Here is a 22,599-nt window from a genome sequence, read left to right as displayed (position 1 = left end):
ATTGCCTTACTAATTATTTGCCTGTCTAATTAGGTTTATTTGCAGAATGACTATGCATTTCAATCTCTTTTCTTCTAGTTTTTCTTTTATGCTAAACTGAACATCTGTCAACTACATCACCATGTCTGAAATATTCTCCCATTAAAAAGGAAAAGGAATATACTCTGTATCCTATTATTTATTGCCTTCTCATCTTCCAGCTCTTGGAATTACAAAGATCCTTGAGATGTATATGCAGTGTGTTGACAATACCACTATGAAAGCTTGACTTTGAAAGATATCTATCATATCAATTACTTACTCTAATTTTTGGACTTCCAAAAAAACCCTAACATATGCAAAATCCAACAACAGAAAACAACTGATGTATAGAATAGGTATGGCCTACAGATTGTTTTATTAGTCTCTTATCTTTCAGTAACTGTTGGCTTAATGTTGTGTGCCTAAAAGGATCTGGAGTGTATGTATTTGGGTTATATTATCTTGATTAATCAGCATGAAATTAAAAAATCAAACAAACCCACCCATGTAGGTACTGTCTATCTGCTTCTTTGAATTATTAGCAGCACACACACAAAGCTGAAAACCTTTCTTCCCCTCAAACCTCTGTTGTCAGTTGCTACCACAGGGCTGTTGTCTCATGGTCCCTCGTGGTGACAGATACAACTCAAACACAAGTTGCATACTGCATATGTGCAGTTCTTGTGGGACTGATGTTTTGTTTCCTGCCTCTCACACCAGTGAGAATTGTGATCTGATAGTCTGATACAGGCTTGGTAGCTTTTTACACCTCCTTTTACAATACTACAATTGCTTAGATGTCACACAAATGAACCATAATTATCAATATCAACATAGGTACATAGAACTTTGGAGACAAACAACAGTAGAGAGGTTTGCATGTGCCTCTCAAAACAAGGAGGATGTAGAAATTGAGACAGAGGATGCGGAGAGCACCTTTAACTGGCCCACATAGGTGTAAAGGGCATCTATCTGCCAGAGATGCCTTGACACATTTGGAAGATGGTGAAGGATCTCAAATTGCTTTGGTATGCCAGAGAAATAATATCTGGTAGTCCTTAAATTTCAAGCAAATGAATACCCAACCAAGAAATTTCTGGGCTATGAGTAGGACAATGGTAGAGTGAACCATAATCATTGTGTGACTTGCTCCTGCATCCTGCATATGTCCAGCAGCGTAGAATATTTGTATCTAATAACACAGGCAGTTGTGTACCTTTTTGCCTGAGGAGGTTTAAAAAGCAAGCAAGCAAACAAACAAACAAAATCACAGGACACTGTGTCATCAGCTTTAATTTGGTGATGAGGAGAGTAAGCTCCTCAAACTCCATGTCAGATTTATCAAGGAGAACCAGGCCTGGGTGGTGGACCACAATGTAAGCAAACCAAATACACTCTTGGCAGCAGTTACAGAGTAAGTATGAGAGGACTAGAAGCTGATTAAACAAATCAAGAACCCAAAACCAGCTGCTGAGTTCAATTACATTGGCTTTCCTGTTGGAGACGGAGGAAAATGGTACTCAGCCAATCAAGCATTGCTAGCAGCTCTGGTCCTTGGAAAACACTAGACAGGGTTGCCAGGTTTTAGTAGGTAAGTCCCATTCTTCACTGTCAACATCCTGAATATCTTCTCAAGCACAGGACAGATGGGTGGCCAAAACTCTATTGCAGCCAAAGACTAGCTCATAGACATCTCATGTTTCGTGATGTCAACAGGAAACCTGGACTGTTTTGAATAGGACACCCAAAAGAGGCTCTGTATTGAGAAGTTTAGCAAGAGTCATTTTTGAATGAAGCTTTGTCAGTCTTGTTTTCTGTTGTTCCTGAGACATGCCTTCCTGTGGTATGTATGGATTACTTCAATCTCAATCCCAGTCAGGGCCTTTGGATGTTTCTGTAATTAATAAAGAAACTCTAGAGAAAAGACTAGTTCATTCACATGTCATGCCTGCATCACATCACAACTTTATCTGCTACACTTTTCTGTGTAATTTAGCAAGATTTCAGCCTTGAGATATTGGCTTGCATGTTTTTCTGTTATCCTTCTGTTAACCTACTTTCACAATTTCATGTTCTCCATTACAAAATTACTCCGTATTTGGCAGTTTTCCACAATACAAAAGAATCTGTATAGGCAAAAGGTAATAACAGTACCACTAAGGCAGTTGAAATTAAGCTCCCTTTGTTATCATGCCCTAACACAAACTAAGACAATGCAATAGCATTTGGTCCCTTGTTCAGTACCCCTGCAACAATCCTGTGTTGCAGGAACTATCACTTGGAAGTTCTTTAAACTACCATTTAGGCTTCTGTCTAGACCACTTTAAATATTTATATATATTTACAAACATTTTTGGGTGTATTTTTATAAACATGAGTTAAAACAATCTGAAGTTCACCATTAATATGGTAACAAGTTTAGCATAGAGTACTAAAATAAGAATTATATTTCCAATAAAAGACAATAAAAAAGTAAAATTCTGTTATTTGAAACATACATAACACCTTATTGCAATCAGTCACACAACCTCAATCAAACGAAATGTAATTTGGCAGGTAGCTTCTAATTTAAACCATTTAGTAGAAGGGATACTATTTTTCTATATCTGTTTATAAATGTTCAAGAATTAATTCTGAGTTTTGTTTCACTTCTTAAATAGTGTTTAGACTCCATTATATTAGAAGTCCTATTAATAGGACTTCTAATTAGAATACCCTATTAATAAGTTGGGTCAATTACATAGAATTACATTTTACTTTTAGTCATAACCTTACCACAGAATATACTTAAATGCCATATTCACTTGTAAGTAAAAAAAAGTATATCAGTCTAGTTCTCATTCACACATTTACAGTAAATCCATTTTATAACAATCTTCTGAGATCTGGTATTACAAAATGTCAACAGTTCTTTGTGTATTACAAATACTCTCTCGACACCTCCATATTTGCTGCACACCATGAACTGTTTTAAGCCAACTGCTAATGTCTCATTAATAATGAATTAATAATCATTTGCTACTCATCAGAATACATTTTTTTAAATAGAAAAACTTCTCTAGGATTTAGATGGCTGTGAAAAATATTTATCACAGCTGGCTGAGAATTACATTTCTGTGGTTTTGCAAGCTGATTCTTTTTTGTGAAAGTTTTCAGGAAAACAAGCAAAATGAGATCCCAGACAGCTGAATCACCAGACGTTTAAAAAAAAAGTACATATGTTTAAGTAGTTGAGTTCCTAAAGCAAAAATACTTAATTTTGCACATGCAGTTGGGTGCACTCCATTCCTGTGCCCATCTAGCTGCTCAGAACAGGTAAAGAATTTATTTTTGAGTGTAGTCCTCCATTTCAGCACAAGTAGAAGACATTTTTTTAAGCAGAACAGCCATTTAAAAACAAACACATCTTCTGCTTCTCTGGACTAGGGACACTGACCTTAGAAATATCTGAAATTCTTCCAGTGCCTGTAAACAAAAATGGACTGCAGGCAGCCATGATCATATGTCAGTCTTACAAAACATTCTTACTTGTTGGCTACTTTTTTGAAAGGTTATTTGCTGTCAATCAAGTGACAAGTCCTACTTATAATAATGGTGATGACATCAGACCTGTAGAAGAGAAGATTAGTGTGGGGAGTCTAAATATATAAACTAGAAGGTCATGGGACACATCCAACATCAACTGAAGTCAATGGCCTCCATTCACTTTGATCAGAACTGGACTGATCCATGTAGGACTAAGAGGTTTACATATATATATATATATATGTGTGTGTGTATGTGTGTGTGTGTATAGATATAATTTTTCCTATAGCCACTAACATTGGCTTTCAGACTCAGATTTTTTAAGGTGACCTGGATCTTTGATTTGTCTGAGAAGAAAAGGTGATTGTCCCTATTTTTATTTTTAGGTGGCCATATATAGTCAGTCATGTTCACTCTTTCCAAAGTGGGACTTGCCCTGTGGAAGTATCGGGCAAGAATTTTTCCAAACAGCAGGCCGAGGGCTCTTAACCACACATTTCTTTTGCCATTTGGTAGTGTTTACAAAGAAGCTGGGCAAGAGGCCAACTCTCATTTTAAGCCTCAGGTTGAACACAATGGTCAGTGAATGCATTGAGGGGTATAAAGCATAGGTCAGCAGCTTTCCTGTCAAGCAGCAAATAACTAAATTTCACTTGTCTGAAATAGGATTTCAGTTGTCCAGGGCTGCAGGACAAAAGGACTGTTCTCACCCTGACAGCTGGAATGGATGATTTGTGAAATGTATTTTTAGAAGTCTTATTTGCCTACGTGTATGCCTGCATTGTCAAACACGCAGGCAGTGAGAGCGAGTTAGGCGACAAGTCATGAAGACTGTGACATACTGTACAAACTGTATAACATATCTAGATCTAAACCTGCATGTTCATTATTTGTCACATTCCAACTGCAAATACACAGTCGAAATATTAAGGCAACACTACTGCTATTCTTCCTGTACTATCAACATACTATCACTACAGCATTCACAGTAATTAGTAACCACAAAGGAAAAAAATCACTGCTGATACAATAGGACATTAGTGATCAAGTCTAATTTCCAAAATCACTCTGCTTTTCCCCATGTTTCCTTTTCCTAAACATATCTCTATCTGATTAACAGAAACCACAGCTTCTTGCAAATTAGCTTTTTCCTTTAACAAGACAAAGCACTCTTGAGGGATTTTATTACTAACATTTGTCCTCCTAATCTTATCCCACACCTTGCTGATACTCATATCCTTATTAACATTTGCACATGGCTATTGTGCCAGTGCTGCTTTTTTTCCAAGTTAATGATTTCTTCCTCCTTCAGCCCATGACATCAAGTTGCAATCAGAATACATTTCAAGGCTGGTTTCCTTTCTCTGTACACAACATTGTTACTTTTTTTGTTTGTTTGTTTAAACAGTGCACTGATTTCCTTCCCTTCCTATTCAATGGAGGCCTGGAAAGCACTTCTCAGATATACGCAACATCAATAGGAAAATCATAAATAGAATACATCTATTCTAAGCTGATTTACATATGGCTTTACTGAATAACTAATTGTACTACCATCTTTCAAAATAGTTAGAATTCACTAAACTAAAAAATAGCATATTCAGTATAATTTTAGCATTGTAAGCATTCAGGAAAATAATTTTAATGCACAATGTCACAACAGATATCTACACTACATACTTTCTAGTCCTTAAGAGTTTCCTCTTTATTCTGTTTTGGTTATTATGCACTTCTGCTGAACTGAATGTTTTCATACCCTGTTCATATTAAAAAGTGTGAACTTCCTATTTATTTCTCAGTCTGTCTTAAATTCCTTCCATCTGGTTAAGACATACTAGCTTTAAGGCTCGGATTCTCATCAGTCTTCTGTGCCTTTATGCACTTCTATAAACTTCATCTGTAATAAATTTTAAATGAAATGTCTGATCTTTTGAGACAGTTATTGTGTTAAAAGTTGTTATACAGCACCATAAAAATTATACGTAAATAAATCCAGCAGGTCAAAATAAAAAATATGCTTACTGTGTGTAACTGCACTGTTAGTATTGTCAACTGAATTCTGCACAGCTCCATTGAATACAATTAAATCACTAGGATAACAAAATACAGAGCAGATTTGGACACCTCCTGATAGTGTGAAAGAACATGTTCATGCATTGTATTGAACTATAAGATTAGGTCTACAGAACAAATCTCTGCCTCTGAGCATAGTATGCCTTAGCGTGGCTTATGTAGTCTTGGGATCTACTGGTAAAACTGCATGTTTAAACATGAAATTAAAACTCAGAGCACTATTAGAAAAAGTTCTGGTAGATGGCCATCACCTAGTACAATAAATTTGCCAGCTATTCATCAAGACAGGAGATTGTTGTGATCCCATATCTTCACGTGACCAAGAACTGCAAAGTACATGGCTTGGAGAGAAGAAGGGTTTCTGTAGAGTAGAACAACTTGCAAGTGGGAAATGTCAATAGCTCACTAGGGATTCTACATTTCTTTCTGTACAGGCCTGGAGTGGAAATCCAACAAGACTTGGGTGTGAGAGGTAACGTTTGCCTTGGTAACTACTGATGGTTTGCTTCTTCCTGCAAGTCCCCAGCACTGCTGTGTTGACTATGTGGTGCAATCTCAGCACAAGAGGAACACTCAAGCTCCTGGAGAGCTGCTTGTAGCTAAAAAGGTCCAGCCTGGCCACTCTGCTTCCCAGTTATAGGAAACGTAAGTATCCCTAAAAATATATGTGTATTTGTGTGTGTTAATCTCTCTCTTTTCCTTAAAAAAACCCCAAAACAACACTATAACAAAAACCAAGAGGCATTCTGTGGGCTTTTTTTTGGATTACTTTTAAGTTGTAGCCTCTGTATCTTGCCTGGGAGGATGGAAAACCCATCCCAGTATTTTCTTTTCTCTTTCCTCTTAAGCTCCTTCTGAGTTCCTTTACACTCATTTTTACCCCACCTCATACCTATACTTCCTTCCAATCAAAAACTTGTTGAAACTTTGTCAGAGTATTTTTTATTTTTTAAAAAATTAGTTCCATCTACCATTTAGTTAAAAGTAGGGAAAAAGAGAGTACCTTCTCCAGCACTTTATTGCACTCTTTCAGTACAAAGAATACTCCAATACTCCTCCCTCTTGAAGGAGCCAACAACATGACAGCCTTCTGTTCCCTTGTGTGCTTTCCAAGTATTTCCCAGGTATCTCTTAATTTGAAGACTAAATTTACTATGAAGAGACATGCTTAGTAGACATGCAAGAATCAGAAAAGTTTGGAGGGAGCGCGCTGATGAGAAGCCCAGTCTGCCAGCAACCATCTGTTACAGAGAAGGAAACAAAGCCACAGATTGCTCCTAGGCAGCTCCCCACAGACACTACTTAAGGACTATTTCTAGCTTGTGGCTAGAAGGTATCCAATAAATTGACAATTCCACTTCTTCCCACAGAGTTTTATGATTAGCAGCACTGAAACTGGTGGAAATTACTGTTATTTTCACTTTATTAGTATCATATCCAAGTGTGTGGGTTTAGTTTTTCTGGGGGGAGAACTAAGAGACAGATGATTGGATGCTTGGCCCTGTAGACAAAATTTTTGCTTATATATATATTCTAACAATTTTAAACTACTGTCCTACTATTGTAGTGCTTGTTCCACTTAAAATATTAAGATTCTAAGTAAGCCTTGGAAATAATAATTTCCTACTAAGAAAGACGGGATTAACAGAAGACTATTTGAAAGAAAATAGGATTTGAAAATACATTGTATTGCATGCAAACTCTTCTATATAAAATCTGTGTTAAGCCTGAGAAATAACAACAAGCTAGTTTAAACTCACACAGCAAAGCCATCACGGACCAGGCCTGTTTCTGAACAATTCCTAAAGCTGATAGTAACATGACAGTTATGTCCAAGGGATCAATTTGAGATATTTTTTATGCATTTTATCTAATTCTCAAATAAACCCATTTAATGGCAATATTGAATTCTACAGTTTCTCCAGCTAGTTATTTTAAATGGAAGAGGAATACAGTACTTTGCAGGTTCCACTGGTGATCTCCATTTCAAATTGCTCTTCTGAGGAAGGACACTGCACCTGACAACAACAGAATGAGAAATTACTTTAAGCACATAGGAAATTCTTTTTTTCCCCTTTCTCCACCTTTTCTTCTGCCTGGCTATCGCTCACCCTCAGTCCCCTTTCGCAGCCAGGGCCCGTCCCGAGCGGTGCTCGTCAATCCCTTACTGGGACAACCCCGTCGTCCCCCTTTCCATTTCGTCTCACCTCTCTTCACCCCCGGCAACACTCCCGCCCTAGGGGACCCCCAGTGCCCACCCTCTCGTCCTTCCCCTTGCCTCCTGCCGGCCACCCCCTGCGCTGCTCTGCCCTCACCCCTCAGCCAGCAGCCGCCCGCCCTCTCCCGCCTTCCTCTTCCCGCTGTCACTCGCGGCTCCGCCCGCCCCCTCGCGGGGCCCCTCCCAGGCGCCCGGCGGAGGAGCCGCCGTTTCCGGAGTACACAGAGCGGGGCTGGCCGCGCGGCGGGGACTGTCGCGGGCAGGTGAGTGCGCGCCGCCGCCGAGCTCCAACTGCCGCCGGCCGGCCTTTCCCCGGCCCCGAGGCGAGGGCTGTCCCCGCACGCTGCTCGCCGGCGGCAGCCCCGCAGCCCGGCCGGCGGGGCCCTGGCGGCGCGAGGTACCGGGCTGGCGTGGACGGCGCTGCCGCCGCTCCTCCCTCCCCGAGCGCCGAGGGGGACGGGGCGCGGAGGGCAGCCAGCGCTTTGCGGCCGCGCAGGGGAGCCCCGGGGGCCGTGGCGGGGGGCGCCGGCACGGGCTGGGAGGAGCTGCCGGCAGCGCCTGTGAGGAGACCCGGCCAGGGGGAGGGCGGTGGCGGTGCCCCTGGGGCGCGGCCCGGGGGTTGTCGCCGCGCTTCCTCGGCGGGTCGGGCCGGGTCGCCCCTGGAGCTGCGGGGGCGCGCAGCGCAGAGCGGTAGCGAGGCTGCGGCCGTCCCTTCCCCTGCCCTCCTCTCATACCCGCCACCGTGACCCGTGTGCGGGCAACCCGGGGAGCGCGGCGGGTGCCGGGACTGCGCCTGCGGGAATTCCTGCGCACCTTCCTGCTAAATAGTGACCTGCGGCCGCCCGGGGCGCCAGCTCGCCCCGGCCCGGCAGCGAGACCCCACTGCGGGGGCCTCGCCTCAGAGTGGCGCGGCGCTGCCCTGGCCCGGCCGGGCGCTACTGGCGGTGAGGCGGCCCCACTGGCCGTGCGGGCCTCCCGGGCGGTGCTGGTGGGACCTAGCCCTGGGGAAGGTTGTAACGTCGGCTTATCCTGAAAGTGCACCTCGTCGCAGTGCTTACAGTGGGTTTTCTTCACGCCCCTCCCGGCCCGAAGGCTTGTGTGCAGGAGTGTCTCCGTCTTGGCGGCTGCTGCAGTGAGCTGTGCTTGTACGGATTGTTCACCTGATGCTAACTGAAAGTGCTGGTTGTTGTTATCAAGCCTTATGTTTAATATGTTGTATGCATACGCTAACTGCAAGCAGAAGGGAATAACTCATTTTGGGCTGCAGCGTAAAACTTTACTGATAAGCCTTGGCTTCTCCATGCTGGAGAGGTTTTATTATTTGAATGGAGAGGAAATGGTGCAGGTATATGTTTGTCAGGTGGATGATGGCTTAGAAATTTGAAAGAAGGTGAAAGATTTTACTTGTTTTACATGAAACTATAAACCTTGTTACAAGTATAAATTGGCTGTTATTGGTTTTATAGAGGAACAGAGGAAACGTCTAGGTGTCTAGTAGAGTGGCATACATCAGTGGTGTGTAGGCGCAATAAGCTGCTTGGCCTTTTAGAGTCAGTCGGCCTGTGGCTCTGGAGGCACACACAGTTGGTGAAAGGCTGAGGCTTAGTTCCCAAAATGGCACTGCATCTTGTGACCGCCAGTGTGGCTGTTGGATAACCTCAAATCTAGAGGTTGGGTAAAGGTCTCTGTGGATTTTAATGCTATTGTTGCTTGATGTTTCTGTTTTCACAACTGAGTGCTGTCTTGCAAAGGGGAAGTGGTGCTTTTGAGGAGCTATTGTTGTTTTCTGTGGACCGTGGGCGATTGAAGCTGCTGTGGTAGGCTTCCATTCCCTCGCCTTTCTGAGGTATGTGGTATGTGTCGTGTAGCTCCCAGCCACATGAAGGTTCTGGTATGCAACTCATGGGATCATGAGTTTTGACTGATCTTGGTAAGTGTGCAGGTGCTGTTAGTGTGTCATAGGTACCAACATGATTTGGCACCTGGCTGTGGTCTTCCACTAGGCAGTGTTTCTACATAGGATAAGCTGGATGCTTCGTCTGAAAAGAATTGCTCTTTTTCCAAGTTCAAGACTTGCATAAGATTTTATTTTCTTCCTTTTCTTATTTTCTATCCTGTATCTCTTTCCTAGAAGTAAGGACTTCCTAAGTATTTCATTTGTAGTTGTGAAGAAAGTCTGTTTCAGGATTTGGTTTTGGTGCTTGGTGGAACCTTTGAGGTGTGAGGAACTGGGCTGGAAGCAGCACAGATCCACTGTTTCCCCATGCACCTTGTCATACTGCTTCCACAGTGTAAGGCCTACATCTTTCTATTGGTATTCAGAATGAGTTTTGAATCATGTGTTACTCAAGGGTGTTAGGAAACTAGAAATGCATACAGGGAATATTTTTCTAGTCAAAAGTCTCAGTCTCTAAGATGCTGAAATTTGATTAATGGGTAAATAATCCTTCATACTCAGTACTGTGAAAATATCTGCTACAAATGTTTAAAAGTCTAGATTTCTTCCACTTCTTGGGCATCAACTTGTATTTGATCCTTTGACTCCTGCTTTTCTGTGTGGGATTTTTTGTTTTTCTACTGTCTCCAACCTGAGAGCTTTTTTTCCCATGTCTTGGCACTATTTACTTGTCACGACCTTTTCTTCTCTGGCGTACAAATGATGACCAGTTTTCTTTTGCATCAAAACAAGTGTATTTTTGCTGTCCTAGAAGATATAAATAAGCTTTCCTTTATACACTGAATTGACTGTAGTTTTAAGTGCTGCCACTTGCCTCTTGTTACTCAAAACAGGATTGTGTGAAAAGAAATTGTGCTGCTGCTTTTGTTTATATAGTAGTGCTGCATTAGGAAAAGACTTGTTCTTGGTACAATGAATGCTGGTACACCAGAAATCCTGCTAATGATAGTGATTAATGGGTGCTGCTCAAAATAGCTATCACTGCTGATATGACTAATTGTGCCATATGAAAAGAGCTCTTTTATTCCCAGTAATTTCAAGGTGTTCCTCTAGTTCTAGAGAAATGGCTGATCTGTGCAGATAGATAAATGCACAGTGAAATTCGGAACTTGCAGTGAAGTGTGTCAATTCTTTAAGAGCTTACTGCTGCACAGCAAAACCACTCGGGCCTAAAAACGAAAAATATCTTCTTGTGGTTACTGTAGGTAGATAGAATATTATTACTGGAATTGGATGTTAGCCAGAGCAACACCCTACATGTTGCAAACAATGCCAGGGTATTGTTAGTAGCTATAGAGGGGTTTTGATATCATACATGAAAGATGACATTTCCAGCAGCATGGGTAACCTCATCACAGTACATTGTGCTGGGGCTGGCTCAGAGGGCAAGTGGCTCTGCTAGGCTTCACAAAACCTACAGTGTAATCGCATTGGTCCTCCTATAGCTGGGTGATACGCCTGGATTGATGTTTCTTTACCTTCATTGGCCTTTGCATGACAACAGTTTATTAGTAATGTACTCTCCAGGCAATGTTGTGCTTTCCTGGCAATATTGTATTCTGGATTCTGTTTGGATTTTGTGCTTGTTGTGACTGAAAGCAATGCTGGAAGCTTATATGGGGCCTGCAGATCTAAACCGTAGAAGGTTCTTGATGTCTTTAAAATCTGAAGTTCTGCCTGGTAGGATGAAAATATATTTTAAAAGTGAAGTAGAATTCATTGAAGATGAGTTCCAAACTCATGGAGATGGAACCAGTACTAGTTGTGTTTTGTGGTGCCTCGGGCTTTGCGTGGGTTTCTTCTGCTGCTTGTGTACCTCAGGATAATTTTGTGGCAGGAGTTTAGATGTTCATGCCTTCTGCCCCCAAAGGAACTGTTATGGGGTGTGTGTGAAGAGTAGAAGACATTTGTTTCACAAATATTGCTTTGCAGGTTAGTTGCTTATTTGGTTTTATATTATCCTAGTGTTCTGTGAATAAACCATTTTGGTCCAGTCCTTGAGTTTTGCCAAAACAGTAATTGAAAAAGAAGAAAAAAATTTTCTGTGAAACTTCAAAAAGGTGATGTTGTTATTAATGAGGTATGTTTCACTTTGAAATGCTCTAATGTGACAAGGCAAATTATTTGGAGAACTGTGGCCGTGAAATATCAATCTTATCTTGCTCTGCTGTAATTAATGAAGATTAATGTATTGATTGCTTAAGATAAACTTGGGGGGTTCTGTTAAGGTTCTAAACTTTGCATGAGGTAAATGGACTTTTCGGGACCTGGATTGAAGCAGTCCTGGATTACAGGGGAAAGAGTGGCATGTGTATAGCAAACAGCAGAGGGTCCAGAAATGCTGGTTAAGCTTTGAAGAATGAAAGAAAAGAGCCGAAAAGGGAAAAGCGAAGTACTCCAGATGTGCTGGGATGTTCCAGGGGAATCCTGAGATGTCTGTGAGTGAAGATCGGTATGTGTGTATCTGACTTGGGAGTAACTGAGGCTTTATGAGTCTTTCAGATATGTTAAAGAGCCTTGATAGCAAGTCAGACATTCTTCCAGCTGTGATATTGCATACCATTGGTGATACGTTGACTTCAGTCTAATGATAACATATGGCAGCTTATCGGGGCAGGCACCTATTACAACTTTTTGTTAAAACAATTCAGGTTTGAAGTGGAATATTGTAGGGCTTTGCTTTCCGCAAAGGAGATAAGTAACTTTCCTGGCTAATGAAAGCTCTCATAGGAGAATATGGTAGTGCTAGTAGATAGAATTTGTGCTGTATTAGTTGAAAAGCAAAACAAAAACTTGAAGAAAAAACTTTTGCTCCAAAGCAGTTGTCTCTGTTTTTAAAATAAATTTTTCACCTTGTGGGTTTTTTTACTGTTAGGGTCACATCAAAGAAAATAATTAGTTAGGAAATGTCTTTACAATGCTTCCCTAAATTGTGACAAATTCCTGCTTATGTTGTTAGTAAAATTTCCTTCTTGAAATGACTGATGCGTATTTTCTGGTTTAAGCTAGCTAGATTTTCATTGTCTTGCAACATAGCTGTATTCCTACTCTGTGGTCTTTGTTTCTTGCTTTTCCAACAGTTTTCTACTTTTTCAAGTGGTTGGGGATTTTTGGTCAATGTGATTCTTTTTTTTTTTTGGTTTGTTTTATCTAGTAATATTTTAGTGGGTTACTTGTCAGATTGTAATGTTTTTTGGCAAGTATTTATGTACAATAGCATTGCAAGAGATATTATTTGGAAAATTTCAACAGGAGGATCTCTCCACAACCTTGTCAGCCACCCGTTCACACGTTTAGATATTCTCTTTTTATTCTTTCCTGACACTACATGTATGTTGGTTAGAAAGTTATGTGGGAACATGTCAACTGATTGTTTAATAACAGTATTTGAGTGTGATTCTTGTTTAGCTGTGTACTCAAAGTTGACATTTAAATGGTACTGTCCAATTACAGCAAATTCCTCACAGGCTCTGAGCAGTGTATTCTGCAAGTGGGAACAGACTGAAACTCCTCAACTTAAAAACAGTTTCTGAAAGTAGGAGAAAGTTTGTTTCTTATGGTAGAAAGAATATATATCCTTGATCCTTTAATGCTATATTCAAATATACTGTATTTGGGGAACTTTAAAAAAAGTATATAGAATGTGTTGTTGAGGGAAGGGTAGAAGAATAAGAAAAAAATACCATGATGGAGCTTTTCTCCACTTTTCCATAGGCATCCCTAGTGTGAGTAACTCATGTGAGAGTTATCTTGCAATGAAATATATCTTTAATTCTGTCAGTAACTGAGTGTCTTTCATTTCCCAAGTAGACTACCTCACTGAGTGAAATTGGTGTGTTTGTAAGTTTCTGGATAGTATTGGGAATTCCTCTGGATTTATTGAGGTAAAATGAAATCCTCTGAAGCATGTCCACATGGTCTGTCTGATACCAGGATATAGAGCAATGTTTCTATATGTATATATTTAATTGTTTATGAAAGTTGAACTTCCTGCTGTTCTGATTACAGAACTTGGCTGATTGTGCTTCAGAACAGTTTGAGTCCAAGCACAAGAGCTTCCCTGGAGAAAGATAAAGCACCTGGATGTGTGCAGCTCACATTCCAGAAAAATCTGGAGATATTTTAAGTCTTACATCCTAAGATTCTGAAGTACAAAGTAGTATTTTTTAAAGTTCCTTTAAAATACTTGAAACTCGCAATCACATCCTGAAGAAGCAAGTCATTATTTTTTTGTGGTCCAACATATAACTGAAGTGCTGAAAACCAGTGAAAGCTGTAGTAACTAGGAAAGACAGACACAGAGACACTCTTGTTGTTGAAAGACTTGTCTTGTGTCTGCATCCTCACAGCTTGAGTAAAAGACTTAAGTATCATAGGGGAAGGATCAGTTTGGGTAAATGTAATTCAGTGCCAGACTCCAAAAGATTTGAAGAGTGTAATCTCTTTATGTTGAGTATATTTTTTCTTCTTAGAATGCTATTTGCAAGTCTTGCACCAGATGGTATTATGTAGAAGTAGGAAGAATATGACAAGGAAAAGGCTACCTAAAAATGTAATTCCTTCACCTCTGTATGTTCTTCTGTGTGCAGCTTGCAGAATAATTTCTGTGTAGAATGAGTTTGTCATCTCCAAACCACATTTTTTCAAAGGAAGGTAAAAATTAATGGAGGTTTTCATTACTTGTTAAAGGCACTTTTGTTTAGTAAAAGACAGAAAGATTCTTAGAATGAGAGATTTTTTTTCCTCAGGAGGTAAGAATGGCAATATTGCCTACTGTTAAGTGGTGTGGAGTTTTCTGTCCAAGCAGGAATAGAAGGCCAGGTGGTGTAGAATTGTGTTAACTAAAACTGTGCAAATATGTTGTTACAGAACCCATTAGTGCATTTTTCGTAGCTCCAAAATAACCTTTATTTAGCCTCTTACCAAAGACATAGATATTTGTGGTTTTTTGTCTGAACAACAGAGTTTGCAAATATTTAAATAATAAGGTAATAAGATATGCCCTTTCCTCCTGCATGAGATGAACATTTAAAAGCAGATGATGTAATCAAGAACTTCAATATGGTGCTGAAAAATACATCTTCTAAATATGTATTTATCAGTTAGAAAAGCTGAAACTTTTCATTTATTAAACAAAAAATAAAAGAGAAGGAAAAAAATGTGTAAGATTTGGAAGTGGCTGGAGTTTTGCTTTGCTGAGTTCAGTTCTGAGTAGTGCAAATGATATCATGAAGACTGCCAGGTTGCCGCTGTTGTTGGCAGGAAAGCAGAGGTTTGAGTGGATACTCTTAAATTCCTCACCTACAGAGAGCAAACTGAGCGTACTTTACTAACTCATAGTGGAGTACAAATAACCTGTATTTCAGCCATTGTGGATACACAAGTTAATGACACAAGCATGGTTCAGGTTTTGGTAGTATTATAACTTGCATGTCTGTCTTAGCTAATTTTGAAGAGAAGTTGCTGAAGTTTGTGTATAAAAGAGCGGAGTAGGTTAACTAAAACATAAATTTCCTAAATTAATGCAAGGGTAAGTAAACTTTTAGTTCAGTGGCTTATTTTTTTTAATGAGAATCCCATGCTGATGAGAACTATATGAGGTACTGGAAGGGAATGCCAGTTATTAGAGCAAAATGCAGAAAAAGGGGAATGTATACAGTTATTGGGAGTATACTTGGGTAAAATGTTGGAAGAACCCTTACTCAAAGCTTTCAATCTTTCTATCTGTCTTGTGTTGCTTTCAGGAAGGGAATGAAAACATTTTCTCTCAAGCAATCCTGTTAGATTTCATAATAAACTTCTTTGTCTAAACATTGCAATAATTTCCAGGGCAACAGATTGTGATGTCGAATTCAGCACTTTGACCTCATTTCAGATCCAACGAGGAGCGAGTATTGTGAAGTTTTAGACAAGTTATTACAAAATGACTTTGGCAGTTAGCTAATTTTATGTGAAATTTGGTCATGAGTTGAACACGGGATTGTTCACAAGTTCTTCTTAGCAAAGATATTCTAGAAATCCAAGTTAGCAATACTAATTTAAATGTTATATTTCATATAATACTTGATCTTAAAACAGAAATAATACCTTGGGTCATGGGGCAGCATATTATGGTCTAGTTTGGCAGTCTTTGGTCAAATGCACTTAATGCTTTATCCGTGTGGAAAAGCAGTATGTCTGACCTGCGCTATTTTGAAATTAATCTGTTTCTTGGTTTTGTGGTTAGAAAAGATCCTGATCTGGTTAAGTGAAATCTATTGCTCTGCAGATGTTGCTGGACATGAAATCTGTTGAAAACCACTAATGATAAGTTTTTTGTTTTTTTAAAGGAATGTTACATTTTTGTGGTGATGGATTGGTATGATAGAGTAGATCTGTAGTTGACACACAAGATTTAGGGAAATATTTTTTTGGGAAAAGCACATTTTCTTCCTTTGAAGATACGACAGGAAGAGTTTGGTTTTTTTCCATTTTACTTTCTGGAACAGTTGAGGTTTATAATATTTGAGTAGTTGTCTGATAGAGACAGACAAATAAATAACCAATCGTGCTTTGCCTCAACACATGTTCAGGGGAAACATAATTAAAAGATTCTAACTATTCTCTCACTCTGCGTTCTCTTTACATATCATGATGACCTTTCAAATCATAGATGCTGTCTTTCAAGTATCGGATGTTTTTGTTAATGAATCTCTAACGTTATTGAAGTTGTTGCTGGTCAGATGTCAGAGTTCCTACTTGAAAGCCTTTCATGGTGTCTTTGACTATGGATGCTTTTCTGAAGATTACGATTTAATCAGACACATTGTTGGACTGAACACTGGATGTGTGAGTTACTGTGGCTTAGAGATACCGGAGTTCATGGTTGAATAGCTCCTCAAGCTTTAAAGGTGCAATATATTAAGTTTAATTTGTTCTTGAACAGCTGCACAGAGTTTATTGCTTGTGCAGTACCTTGACATGTGGGGTTTTTGTGACACTATAGTGTGTTTTTAAAGCAAACTATTGTTTTCTTCAAAATCACCTGTTCTTAACCTCGTGCTCATTTTTTGTGGTTTAATATCTGCTTCTCTACCCCTTGCATTTTGGAGGATGGAAGTGTTTCTGCCTTCTCTTGTGTTTCACCACCTTTTGCTATATGTTTCTTCTGCTTGAAAGGCCTCCATGGCCCTCAGCTTTGTGCATTGTGATGGAGAAGACTACTGCTGATATGATTGATAGAATTTGACAATGTTAAGTTATGGTGTGTTTGTTTGTTTTTCTGAGACGTTCACATTTCTATGAGCTTTTTCATCTTCCCACTGCAACCAGTGGATGCTTTTCTCTGATACAGGATGTTGTTACTGATATTTTAAGTTTCATCCAGAAACAGGAAAAAAATTGCTTTTGGCAAGTGGCTTTCTGCTAAAAAGTTGTACCTGTGTTTTGTTCTGAAGTCGTTTTAGCACAGATGAGGCAATTTCTTTTAAAAAATTCTTGTGGTTTCAGGGAAATGATATATTGGATCTTCCTTACATATGCTATTTGATATATTCTGTCTGGAACATGAGCTGTTCATCTCTGCTGTGTTCACTGTTTTTCACTGCACATTAAATTATATATCAAGAAAAACAAGGCTAAGTATAGTTTATGAAGTTTTCTACACTACATAATTATGCTCCCTTTCCTTTTAACTTAAGGTTTTGTAAGTGATATGGTCCACATAATTACAAGCATAGATAGGAAGACATGCTGTATTTTGATCCAGTTGTTCAGTGTGTTGAGGAATAAATTATAATATAAATGTCGGGCATCTTGCATGCTATGGCTATCCCAAATACTTTTCTCTAAAATAAATCCTAATGTGAACAAAATTGAGCTAGTGTAATTTGGAACAGTAGACTTGGAACAAATATTATGCAACTAGATATGTGTGAATATTGATTATTGGTAGCATGTGAAAACACCTGATTGTGCACTCAAAGCACTATTGACTCAATAGAGTTGTTATGCCTTATTTAGCTGTCTCTAAAGGTTTGTGTTGTGAAGGTTTTTCTTCTTTTACATCACATCATTGACTTATGACCTATAGTTTATTGGCTTTCCCCTATCTTACACTGTCATAGGCAGATAGCCAAATGGTGGTGTGAGGGACAGTGCTTCATCTGAATTAGTCCAAACTTGATGGTCTCTGAAGATCCACTTAATATATTCTGGAAAAAGCAGGGAATAGTGATTGCAGCTGTAGAATATCCCTGAGAATGAACTTGACAAGTTGATGTAAGTACACCAATATATGACCTCAAATGCAAAATGACTTTGTCTTAGAATGGTTATATATTCCAGCACTGTTAAGATCTTCTGTATCTTTTCGGTAAGAACCAACGTTTTAAGTAGTGCTTTGAAATTGATGCCTTGTACTTGATCTGAAGGAAATATTTTTTTGTTTGTTTTCACTGGTGAATTTTTTTTTTCTAGATTTGCTACTCGTGTTCTTCAGTTGGAAGATGCTGCCTCAGCTTGGGCTGGTGCTAAGCTGTTGGGTGTGTGACAGGTACTTGTGGTTTACTTGCATTTACACCAGAATGCCTCTACTGCTTTCTTCTTGTTTGTTTTTTTTTCTCTGTTCAAAGGTTTTGGTTTCTTGTTAAATACCTTCATATTGAAAACTGTGGTAAGAAACATGACAAAGCAACTACTCAGTCGTAAACTCAGTGAGTAATCATTGAGATTACTTAATATAATCTTTAAGGCTTAACAAATAATTAGGTAAAAAACTTACCGTTCACTTAGGAATAACAAGCTTAAATCTGACACATAAGGATAAGATACCTGGATTTTTACAGCACTGGTGTGTGGTAAAAACCTAGATGCCTCAAGATCTTTGCTTAATACAACATTGAAATAGTTTTTAATAGTAATGCTACTGTTGACCGATAAAAATTCAATGCCTTGTCCAAAGTACAAAGAAATGTCTGTGTAAAGAGAGTCTATATATCTCAACTTAGAAGAAAAGAAGTGCCAACAATAATCACCTGAAATGTAAGAAAAGCAATCTGTGGAAGAATTTTCTATTCCAGACAGCTATGCGTTAGCTGTAAGAGGAGATAAGGCTCCATTTTACAAGTGGCTACACTGTTTCAAGTCATTTGCTGATATGCATGCAGCTACTCCAAAAAGCAGCAGAATGCTCTAAGAATAGCATTTGCGAGCCATAAAATATATTGTCTCATTTTTTAATATCATCATATTGATACACTGTGAAGGAAACCACCATTTTCATTGCCGAGTCCATAATCATTTAATTTTCTTGTGCTGCTGAATCCAGTCACTGTCCTTTTCATGATTTTTATTTTTTGTCCCCTACTTTTACTACTTTTTTCCCTGCTTTGCACTTTAATTCACATTTTAAAGTCTCCTTTTTTTATGTATTACACAGTGAGGATTGGAATGTTAGCTGAAAGATGGGGAAAGGAATCTGTCGTGCTCAAAATGTGAAAGATTTCCTGTTGTTTTAAACTCAGTTTGGTATGAATGTTAAGTGTCCATGCAACTGAAGCACTGCTTAAACTCTCCTGCTACACAGCAATATGTCAGTGGTACTTGAGGGTAAAAATTCCTTGATGCATCAAATAATACTCTGGTTGTGGTTAGTCCTATTTCTGACTGCAGTACATGTTGTTCCTAATACAATAATAAATGCAAAAAGTGGTATCGTCTGCTCCAGCTGCATAGTGTTACTGGATGCTTTGAAGGAAGGTAATTATTTATTTCTAGAATGGAAATTTTGAGGAAATGACTCATTGAAATTCAAATACCTTAGTAAAGGAGAACATACATCATGTAATATGCACATAACAGGTGTTATTTGGTGTATGCAGGAAATATGTTTTGTATTGTGAATAAAAACATATATAAGTTCCTTAGTGTGTAGTAGGATGCATCTCTAATACTGTTTGTGTTAAGCTTGCTGGAGTGAATCTCAAAGTAGGAAAAAGAAATTTAAAATAGGAGCAACGTTGTTGAGCTGAAAGCAAAAAAGTAAGGTGTATTTCAGTGTTCAAAAATTGCAGGTAACTACAGACTTGACATTATAACAGCTTTTTCGAAAAGAAGATGCAAAAAAGAGTTGTAACATACTTTTGTGTATTTATTGCACAGTTCCCTGAGAGATTTCTACAGATAAATTGTGGGCTTATGCAGAATATAGAAGTTTTACTTGCCTTATAGAATATCTCTAGAAATAGAGCAAGATCCTTACAGAGCCTGGGAAGGAAGAAATATTAGCACTAGTAGGAACACAGCTTTCCAGTTTTGGGTTTTTTTTCTGTCTAACACTTTGGAGAACTGGAATGGGTGGAAGTACTTCCTTCAAAAGCACATTAGCTGTTTTGTTTGATTGTGCAGTAGCAATTTTCACTTTATGCTGCCATCAGGAATAGAGGAGCAGAGTACATGCAAGTTCAGGTTTTAGTCAGAGCTTGCCTAATGAGGAAAAAATGTGTAAGATAATGTGTTATCTGTAAATGGAGAATGTAGTAAAAAACTATAGTGGAAGTTTGTGCCTTAGATCTTAGGTCTAGCAGCAGGGGTCTTTCAAAACAGGTAGTTGTTTTGTGGGGATCTGTTAGTCTGTTGTTTATCTTAAAGCAGATGAAAGATGAACTTTTTGTCTAAGTAGTAATTTTGCTTACCTTCTCCTGAGATGTGTGGAAGGAGTTGTTTCCACAATATTGGTTATGGAGTAGCAGTGGGTGTTGAGTTTTGTCCAAAACCAGTCTGGCTGAACCATAGCCACTGTGTTATGATTCCATTGGGGTTGGAAGAACTTGGAAGTAGTGAGCATGTGGGAATGCCGTGGATGAGATCTGTGTTCAAACAGAAGATCCTTGGCTGTGGTGTCTGGCTTCTTGCCAGAAGGTGGGTTTCATAGCAGGCTACAGGCTCAGCTCCTGTGGCAGGGAAGCTGCATGGGCACTGAATCAAATGTGTTGTGGAAGTTTGTGGCAGGTAGCCACAAGACAGAAGGCAATGTGTCTGTTTTGGATGCTCATTTTATCTTAACATAATCAAGTAAACATTTATTATTCTTGTAGGTCATATTAATGTACTTAATATTTTAAATAAAATTGTTAAATAATTAAAAAAACGCCAAACACTTTAAGATGGTGTTGTTAAATACCAAAGACGACAATCAGCCATTGTTATGGTCAGGTTCACTTCTTTTAGCTCCATTGCTGACAGCAACAGTAACAGTATTGCTGTTAGCACTATGATGAGTTCACCTGATGATGCTGATGGGCTGTAAGTGAAAGGCATCATTTTCCAGAAATCCTTCTCAGATTTCCTTTCAGAATTTTTTAAACAAATCCCTAAATTTAAATGAGCTTAAATGTTGTGTTTTTTCTTTGTTCAGATCCTCATTGAATGTTTTAAGTATTTCATATAAGCCACTGTATGTTAGAAGGATGGGTTTTAGTTCATGCTTTATCCAAAATTAAGGCACAGATTATTGTGCCTCTTCAACCTGCATCAGTGATTGTGCTTCAGGACCCCTTTCCTAATGAGGTAAGGATTTTTTAAAATGTTGTTAAATATGGATTTACTTTGGTACATACTTGGTTTTCATTCTTTATGACTAATGAAGAGTAGTCTTACATGACTAAAACCACACCTATAATGTGTTCCCACAAGTTTATGGAAGATGGGAGTGGAAACAGTTTTAAAAAATAAAAGACCTTTTTAATACTGTCCTTAGTGAGGACTGCAGAATTGCTTCTGCAACTTTCATGCTAAAAGCAGAGACTGTGGGAAAGCATTTTTAAAATGATATTTACATCAACAAGCAATATTACATTACTTCTTTAATTCTGTATTTTATGGAGTCCACAATAATAAAATACTTAATGAATTTAATAATTAGTAAATAGTCGAGTGGTTGAACAGTCCTAGTGTGATGCTTTCTTTCCATTTGAATAATAGTATCATTTTGAAAACATGCTTGCACATATTTTCCTAGTGCTATGATAAATTTTTGTGTCTGTCATTCATTGATGTGAGAATTTCAGTGAGGTTTTTTTGAGATGTTACTGGTGCTTATTTTGGGGTGGGGTGGAGTAGCTTTCAAGTGTTGACCCTTAAGACTCAATGAAGTTAACATTCAAAGTATATTCTTACCACATCTTTTTACTGCTGAGGGAAAGGCAGTCCTGACTTGCATTGACAATGTAATTTGATTTATGTATATATTTAAATTAAGGAAAGAAAGTATTGTTACTCACCCAGTAGCTATCTAGGAATGAGTTTCATCTTGGTCTACTTCTGACTAGCATAACAGGAGGAGTGCAGCTCTTTCTTCATAGTATAAATTGATCTGATAAGTATGCTAATGATATGACTGTGAACTTCACAGTTTGTATACTTACTGTTTTCCATTTAAAAATCCAGCTCTACTACCTTAAATTTCTCACATATATTTTTTTCTAGTTTGATTTACAGTCACTTATGTGCTTTTATTCCTAATTGCTAGAGGTTGGCTTCCCACTTGCACGATTCTGTTTCTTTGGAACTACCAATAAATTCAAATGATACCCTGTTGAGAATAGGATGGAAACTGAAGGAGTAGGAGAGAGGTCATAGAACAAAACTAATGGTATTTACTAGAACTGCCTATGCAGACCAATGTGAAACAAAACATACTGTATTGTGAAACAACTTGATAAGATACATATACATTGATCAAAATGTGTCCCAACACTTTGTATTCAAGGATTATTCTTCCTTTCCCAGTTTTGCTTTTGTGGGCGAGTTGCCTCATAACTGATTA

The 22,599-nt window shown here is 38.8% G+C and overlaps 2 protein-coding genes across 6 annotated transcripts in view; one reads left to right on the top strand and one right to left on the bottom strand.

The window, feature by feature from the left end:
* The window catches only part of GPI (glucose-6-phosphate isomerase), a 43,267-nt gene extending 35,314 nt beyond the window's left edge, over nt 1-7,953 (bottom strand). Inside the window, exons 1-2 of one of the 3 annotated variants that reach the window (XM_062007676.1) lie at nt 7,935-7,953; nt 7,578-7,637 (exon numbers count right to left, since the gene is read on the bottom strand). The gene's annotated coding sequence lies outside the window, so the exon portion shown is untranslated. Of the gene's footprint in view, nt 1-7,577; nt 7,638-7,730; nt 7,749-7,877; nt 7,893-7,934 lie in introns of those variants that run through there. The other 2 variants (XM_062007677.1, XM_062007678.1) reach the window with 2 other exon arrangements.
* A 66-nt stretch (nt 7,954-8,019) lies between these two features.
* Nucleotides 8,020-22,599, top strand: part of GARRE1 (granule associated Rac and RHOG effector 1) — a 60,265-nt gene continuing 45,685 nt past the window's right edge. For 2 of the 3 annotated variants that reach the window (XM_062007673.1, XM_062007671.1), the window contains exons 1-2: nt 8,020-8,100; nt 18,252-18,327. The gene's annotated coding sequence lies outside the window, so the exon portion shown is untranslated. The remainder of the gene's footprint in view (nt 8,101-18,251; nt 18,328-22,599) is intronic. The other variant, XM_062007672.1, reaches the window with a different exon arrangement.

The sequence above is a fragment of the Colius striatus genome, chromosome 14 (assembly GCF_028858725.1).
Source record: "Colius striatus isolate bColStr4 chromosome 14, bColStr4.1.hap1, whole genome shotgun sequence".
Lineage (NCBI taxonomy): Eukaryota > Metazoa > Chordata > Aves > Coliiformes > Coliidae > Colius > Colius striatus.
Note: the sequence above shows the minus strand (reverse complement) of the source record. Positions and strands in the feature narration are given on the sequence as shown.